Source organism: Camelus bactrianus, chromosome 34 (genome assembly GCF_048773025.1).
Source record: "Camelus bactrianus isolate YW-2024 breed Bactrian camel chromosome 34, ASM4877302v1, whole genome shotgun sequence".
Taxonomy (NCBI): Eukaryota; Metazoa; Chordata; class Mammalia; order Artiodactyla; family Camelidae; genus Camelus; species Camelus bactrianus.
In genome coordinates, this window is record NC_133572.1 from 3,737,396 (window position 1) to 3,744,982 (window position 7,587).

Genomic DNA, 7,587 nt, shown 5'->3' on the forward strand with positions numbered 1-7,587 from the left:
GGGTCCTGGGGGCAGATGCCACCCAAGAGGGGCCGCAAAAGTGGAAGGATAGAGGCAAGTTTATGGCCAACGGAGTCTTCCCAAGGGGGGCAGTGGGTGGTCGTCTAATGTCCAAAGGCAGGACAGTGGGGCCCCAGCCGGTGGTGGGGATTTTCAGACCCCCAGCTCATGCTGCCGGGGAGGAGGGGAGGAGGCAGAGGGAGGGGTCTGGACAAGACACAAGCCCAGCTTTCACTCCCAGGTGCCCCGTCCCGATGGCCAGGGCCCTGGGGAGGCGCTGGAATAAACACCCGTGGGCCTTGGAACACAGAGGCAGGAGGTGCTGTCACCTGATGGGCCTTTCAGAGGTATATTGGGCTGGACTAACGCCAGACATTTGGAGGGAGAGGAGAAGGTGACCAATGGGGCCGAAGGAGCTGGCGGGGGGGGGGGGGGCGGTGGCAGGTGGGCCTGGGGGCCGGCTTGGCTGCCCCTTCCCCTTGCTTTTCCAGACCCGAGGCCGAGTCCCGGATCCTGGTGCACTTGCCACTGCTGGTCACCCTCCTCCTAGCCTTCTGCCTCCTCCGGGTGGTGGCGGGTCCCTGCCTCATGTCCCAGCGGGAGCCTCTGAGGCCGGCTGGACCCTTCACCGCCTACAGCCTGGGCCTGGTGGCCCTCTCGGGGTACGTGTTCTATGAGGTAAGGCCAGTGGGGGGGCCTGCAGAGTCCTGGGGTCTCCTTTTAGGGGGGCGCCAGGGGGTGAATGAAACCATGATCTTCCCCTGCAGGACAGCCCGGGTGGGGACGGGCGCGGGGCCGGGGTTCTGGTCCATCTTCGGCTGCCCCGTCTTCCCTGTGGAGACACAAATACCCACCACTAACTCCCGTTTTCCTTTCCCTAAAGTGAAAGTGTAGAGGTCAAGAGCAGGATCCATTCTCCACCTCACACCGGAAAGAACCACCCCCACTCCTGTTTCTGCCTGGGCTCTGGTAACCTTGGCCCTGTTTTCTGAGCCCTGAACCCACTGATCCTTCCAGATGCCTTGTTCTCAGCAGTCAGCCAGCGCGCACTGGGCATGCGTTTCGTGCCTGGCGGCGCTGGGATCTGCGGGGTCCCCACTGTGGAAGGCACACCTGACCTCCAGGTGCTCACGGTCTGGAGGGGATGCAGATACAGGCAACTGCGTGTCAATGCGAGCAGGGCGGCAGAAAGTGCTCGGGAACGGGGCAGGGACCCAGCTGCAGTGTCGGGGAAAGCTTTGCAGAGAACGTGGTCTGACACTTAAAGTGGTCCTCACGGCGAGGCAGTGCGCTGCGCCCTTCGCGAGGATCTGCTCATCCCATCCTCCTGACAGCTCTGTCATGAGGCACAGAGCAGGTAAGTACCTTAGCAGGTGGCCGGGCACCCTGACCTGAAGAGCTCACCTCGGTCCCTCCAGCCTTTGTACCAGCCGGGACCAGACAGGCAGCTCCGCCGGCTCCACCTGCTGGCGGGTTCTAGAAATGCGGCCCGTGTCTCCCCAGCTCCCAGACTTGTTTTGAAATCAACCATAGTGGGAGGCTTTACACCCTAAGAATGGGCAAATCGCCCCCCCGACCACCTGAAAGGCAGTTAAGCACGTAGCACCCCGACTCTGGGCTCTCCCCTGTTTCACGATGCGCATGTCTGGCTCCCCTCCAAACTGGCCAGTGCTTCAAAGGCAGGACCGTGTCTTTCTTCTCTTTGTAAAGACAGGTTCCACTTCGTGTCTGGTACCACGGGGAAGACGCTGACAACTTGCGAGGCATGAGACATACCCTGCAGAAACTGTCATTTCTTTTTCTTTTTTTTAAATCTTGTTTTGTTTTGGTTTTGGATTTTTGGGGGGCGGAGGTAATTCGGGTTATTATTGTTTAGTGGAGGTCCTGGGGCTTGAGCGCAGGGCCTCATGCACGCCAAGCAAGCACCCCGCCACTGAGCTGTACCCTCCCCCGCCGAACTTGCCATTTAATCATGGTGACACCTGACCCCGCAGCCACCATGATCCTTTGAAAGTCTGCGGTGCCCGTGTCGGCTTCCTGCTCAGAAGCCCTCAGTGTCTCCCTTTGCCAACGTGACCGGAATGCAGAGTCCCTCCAGGCAGGGATGTGTATCTGTTTTGTTATTGAAGTGGCTCGGGGCTCAGAGCAGGACCCAGTGTGGAGAAGCACTTAGCACCATTCGATGCATCATTATCAAATGAATAAATAAGGGATAAAGTTCAGGCTCCTTAAAACAGCCTGCAGGACCCCGTGTCAGTCAATTCTGAGCCCTCTCTCTGCCCCTGTGGCTGCCCCTCCCCTGGCAGGCGCCTCCGCCGCACCCCACTGATCCCCGGCAGCCCCGGGGAGCTAGGAGAGGTCCAGACACTCTCCTCCCAGCGCGGAAATCCCTCGCCCTCCCCTCCGGTCATCCACGGCCTCCTCATTCCCAGGCCACTGCTGAATTTCGGAGCAGCTCCTGTTTCCTACTCTTCATCTGACCCCATCCTTGGAAGTGAGGGTGGTCTCCTGCCTCCTCAGGGGGCTCTCAGCTTCTCCAGGGCAGGGCTGATAGGTGTAGGTTCCAGGTCCCCTCCTGACTTAAGGTCTCACACACAGTAAGTGCCCCGTGTGGGTTTGGGGTCCACATTTGCCCACCTCAGCAAGATACGTGCAAGTTCCAGCCCCCGATCCAGCCACTCTGTGGAGTTTCTCTGATGGGCAATCGCTCACCAAGCGTTGGTGAGGGTTTGGTGGGGCTGGGGGAAGTCGGCATCCAGAACATGACAGGAAGAGGCGTCAGCCTCTCGAGCCTTCAGCCAGCCGGGCCCCACCACGGTGGGGGTGGGACAGGCTTCAGGACTTGCTCTTTTCCTGTTCTCTTCCTCCTAGTTCATGGCCACCTCGCTCCTAGCCAACTACAGCTACTTCTGCCAGCTGGTGGACTACAGCCAAGTGGGCTCGGGATAAGGGTACAGCGGAGTGGGAGGGCTGGACCTGCAGAGAAGGTTGGTGGGGTGCAGTTCATAAAAACAAGAGCCTGACCAGGTGGCATCCCCGGAGACTTCTGATGGGAGGCAGTGAATGGTTTGGTTCACTTCAGGCTCAGAACAGGCTCAGAAGACATCAGTTTGCCTCTCAGCTCTGCCAGCCCCTTGCTGTGCGACCTTGCATTGCTGACTTCCCTTGCACAGGCCTCAACTTTCTCATCTATAAAATGGGCATAACAATACCTACTTTATAAAAGGCAACAATTGGAAGAAGATTAAAGGAGATAATGTATAAAAGTGCTCAGCCCTGGTCTTGGCACACACTGAGTGGTAGCTGCATGGTAGATATTTCATTGTTTTTATCTGTTCTCTGTTTCAACCGGAAGCAGAATAAAGGGCTTCCTGGCAGTAGTAGTAGTAGTAATAATAATAATAATAATCGAGCTGAGCTGAGTCACCATGCAGCGATTTGCATGTGGAATTCAGGGACACTGAACAATGGGCTCAAGTCAGGCTGCTCCAAGGATGGTCCACAGGCCAGCGGCATCAGCGTCACTGGGAGCTTGTTGGAAATGCAGAATCTCGCGTCCCACTCCGGGCACGCCCATTAAGAACCTGCTTTTCAGCAAACAGGATGCCCAGCTGACCCACGTGCTGGTCCAGGGCCAGGGCTCCAGACGGCATGTTTGGAGAGTCATCACTCCCAGTAGCTTCACCCCTCTTTCTCATGCTAACAGGGACCTTCTTGCAGACAAATGGGCTAAGTGGGAGTGGTGGGTGCAGAGGGACAGTGACGGTTGGGGCTGAAGCCAGCGGTGCCAGTGCGAGTGGTACCACCAGCAGGACAGCCGTCTGACTGCACTTCCCCTTCCTGCCCAGCAGATGGCAAGCGTGTGCTGATGGTGCCCCTTCTCAAAGGCCATTGACACAGTGAGTGGGTGAGTGCCTGTCGCTTAAATGAAATTGCCTCCATCAGCTGGGTCCGGGGTGGTTTTGAAGGCTCTTTGTGTGAACATGTCCCTGCAGCGTTCCTCTCAGCCACACCTGAGGCTGCTGTCAGAGCCAACCCTTGATCCCAGGACCTGGAGGAAGAAGGATGCTCATGGATGAAGCATTTGCTCCCTTTAGCAACCAGGTTCCAGGTTCAGTGAAACTGGGAGGCTAAACAAATTTTAGAAACCCTGAGATTAGGTGGCAAAGGCCATCTTCAAGTGCGATGAGGAGAAGAGGCCCTGCTCGTGAATCTAGAAGGCTTGCAGGATTGCGTGGGGCGGGGCGAGGTCAAAATTTTGGAATCGTGATGAAGGTAGAAGCTTCTTTCGTATCAATCTCTTGCCAAAATGGAGTCTAAACAGAGAAACTTTGGGAATTCTTTTATGGTTGTGTGGGCCCTGGGCTGGGGTTCAACCCCTGAGTTCTCTCCCCAGTGCCTGAGGGTGGCGGGGGGCAATAATACTGGAAAGATCCCAGTCTCTGAAGCCAGGCTGTGTTCAAATCCCAGCTTGGCTTCACATTAGGGGTATCACCCTGAACGAGTTACTTGAGCTCTGTGCCTCGGTTTTGCCATCTGTAAAATGGAGATGAGTATAAACCACACGCCATTGTGTTTGTATGTACAGCACCTGTACACAGCAGGTGCTGCGCGGGCATCTGCATGGTGTTGCTTTCCTTGACTGTCAGCCTCCCTGTCAGCAAAACAGGAAGCATCACTCCGTCCTTGGTTGTTGAGGCCGCAGGAGAAGCGTCTGGAGGAATAAGGCTCAGGCGTGGCACTCCTTTTTTCCTCCCCAGGTCTTCTTTATTTTACAAAAGAAGCCAGAGTCGGTCACCTTCCTGCATGTCTACAGCCATGACACCATGCTCTTCAACTGGTGGGCTGCAGTCAAATGTGTGCTGGGGGGTCAAGGTGAGTGAGGCGCTTGGGCCGCCCTGCCCCAGGACTTGGGAGGCGGGCAGCCCGGCGGTAGCACGGTTTGGCTCTCAGATTCCCTTTCCCTGTGGCTGTGACTCCTGGCCTCTGTTCCCATGTTCTCTCTGTTGTCCTCAGAGCATCCTAGCCGCTGCTCCCTGGTGGAGGGGAGGAGGCTGCTGGGAGATGCTCAGACTGGCAGCCCAGAGAGGGCAGAGAGTGTTGTAAGCACCCTCATTGGCCATTCTCTTAACCCCAACCCACCATGGGGACCTCAGATAGCTCCTGCTGGACTGTCTCACGATAGGACCTTCCCAAGGTCCCAAGACTCTTCTCCGTGGGGTGGGCAGAGGGCACCTGCAGCTTGGAGGAATGAAACACGGAAGAGAAAGCCCAGAGCACAGCTAGGCCCAGCTCCACTTCCTCCCCTCCATCTCCCTGCCCTGCTCTGCAGCCTTCTGCATCGGGGTGCTGAATTCTCTGGTCCATGTCTTCATGTACCTGTACTGGGGCCTGGCCCTGCCTGTGGTGGAAGTGACTTCTCACCACCCTGCAGCTGGTGAGATGACCCCCTGGCTCCTGGGCAGCCCCAGCTCCTGTTCTCGGCTGCACCGGGGACTTGTTATCTGACCGTGAGCCCTGCCTTCGCACTACTGGGTCTTCCTGAGTCTCTCAGTAACCGTCTCCCCGGATCCTAGGACTGACCCTAACTCACCGATGTGATGTGGGGCCTGCAGCGAGTGACATCCATGCCTCAGCCCTTGGTCTCGTCCTCAGTGAAATGAGGGGACTGGACTAGGTGACCTCAGAGAGCTAATGCCCTGCAAATCTGTGGTCACTGACCCACCCCCTGGGGGCCTGGGGGCCCCGTGGTTTGTGGAGCACCATTGCCAGGCGGTGGTGACAGCCTGAGCTGTCCCTCCTGGGGCTCGGGATGGACTGAGGTCAGCATTAGTGTCAACACAACATGGCTGGATGGGGGAAAATAGGGGACCAGTAGGGAGAGGGGTCGGAAGGTTCTTAGGGTCATGGGCAGGAAAGCCTGGGGGTGGGTTTCATCCGGTTTCCTAGTCCTTCCTCTTCCTCAGTCATGGGAGGCCCGCTCCCACTTGTGATCAGAGGGAACAATAAGAAGGTATGAGGGGCATCTGTCCTGTCCCTCAGCACCGCTAATCACCTCTCCCCTCTTCTCCTTCTTCTCCTCCTTCCTCTCCCCAAGGTCAGCTCATGGCCATTGCTGTCCACTCCTCCTACAATCTCTTTGCCTTGTGCCCCTTCCCCGATGGGTTCAACGTGACTGTCCTACTCTACACCCTCAGCCTCATCACCCTTTTCCTCGACTTCTACCACCAGACATATCTGAGGGGCAAGAGGGATAAGCTGGCTTAAGGCGTGGGACCGAGGACTGAAACCAGCAGAGAGTTTGGTGGAAGATGGCCCTACTCGCAGCCCACTGAGCTGAGCAGGCTCCCCTGGGCTGGCATTTCATCCTACGAGGGGAGGAGGAGATTTTCCTTCTTTCCAGAGGTCATGAGGATGAAAACGGACCCACCTTCCTGAACCTACTGTTGTTATGGCCTTTCTCAGGTGGAGTTGTTACTGCGTGTCTGCCTCCTTCCTCAGCTAGACCTGAGCCCCTCACAGGAGGACCTGTCTTACTCCAGTGTCCCCACACCTGGCACAACGATTTTCAATAAATGTACATTTGGATCCTTGTCTTCCCCCACTAGCAGTTGTGGCCTCTGGTGAGGAGCGGGCTGGCAGCCCGGCTGGGAGCATAGAAGAAGTCAAGGCTGGCTTGATCCCTCACCTTGCAGGGCAAGATGATGACTGAGAACATCCAAGAAGGAGTGTGGGTCTGTGTGATTTCTAGCTTGGCTGTGTAAACAGTTCCCCTGCACACCTCTCTGTCTCTTCACTAGTGCCTATGTACGCATTTACAGAGGTGTGTGATTCTGTGTGTGTGGATGGGGCAGCAAAGAGGGCTATGTCTGTACATTTGAATACTTGTTCTCAAATACACCCATGTGTTTCCATTTATGATTTTCTCTGTTGGTGTTTTTTGCTGGTCTCTTCTATGAATCTCTGCAAATGCTACAGCGGCAAATAAAAGCTCCTGGCATCAATAACTCTCCTGTCCCGATGAGAGGCATGGAAGCTCGTAAGAAGTCTCTGAATACATGTTCCACCAAGGGCCCCCCAAAGAGGAATGTGGAAAGGGGGAATGGGGTAAAATGAACACAGCCATCCACTTTGCAGAGAGGGAGCCTGGGGCCAGCAAAAGGGAGCACACAGCCGAGAGCACAGAGGATGGCAGAAGCAGACGTCTGCTGGACTGTCTAAGACTGGAACTGGATGGGCATCTGGAATGCATTTTCCCTGGGAGCTCTCTCTGCCTCCAGGATGCTGCTTCTTTCTTATAACGTCTCCCCATAGCTCTTTCCCGTCACAAGGAAATTTCTTATTTTGCGATGTCTCGACATCAAGAATATTAAAGACCCATTAACATTTAAGCAAGGCTATTTGGGGACTATTTATCCATCAGGTGCTCTACTTAATTAACTCAAGGCCATGCAGGGCGGCATCCTGTGGACAGAATACTCAGAGAAAATTTCCTCCCAGTTCTGCAGGGTGGGAACCCACCCTGCACACTTTTCCACAGCAAGTTGAGTGCCTTCGCAGGTGGGGGCCTATTTTAAGGCAATCTTT

The 7,587-nt window shown here is 56.0% G+C and overlaps 1 long non-coding RNA gene across 1 annotated transcript; it reads left to right on the forward strand.

Moving 5' to 3' along the window:
* The first annotated feature begins 503 nt into the window (after positions 1-503).
* LOC141575892 (uncharacterized) lies at positions 504-6,918 on the forward strand. Its single transcript, XR_012503960.1, has 3 exons — positions 504-3,907; positions 4,761-4,875; positions 6,466-6,918. It is a non-coding gene; the product is annotated as an uncharacterized LOC141575892 (long non-coding RNA).
* The last annotated feature ends 669 nt before the right edge of the window (positions 6,919-7,587 follow it).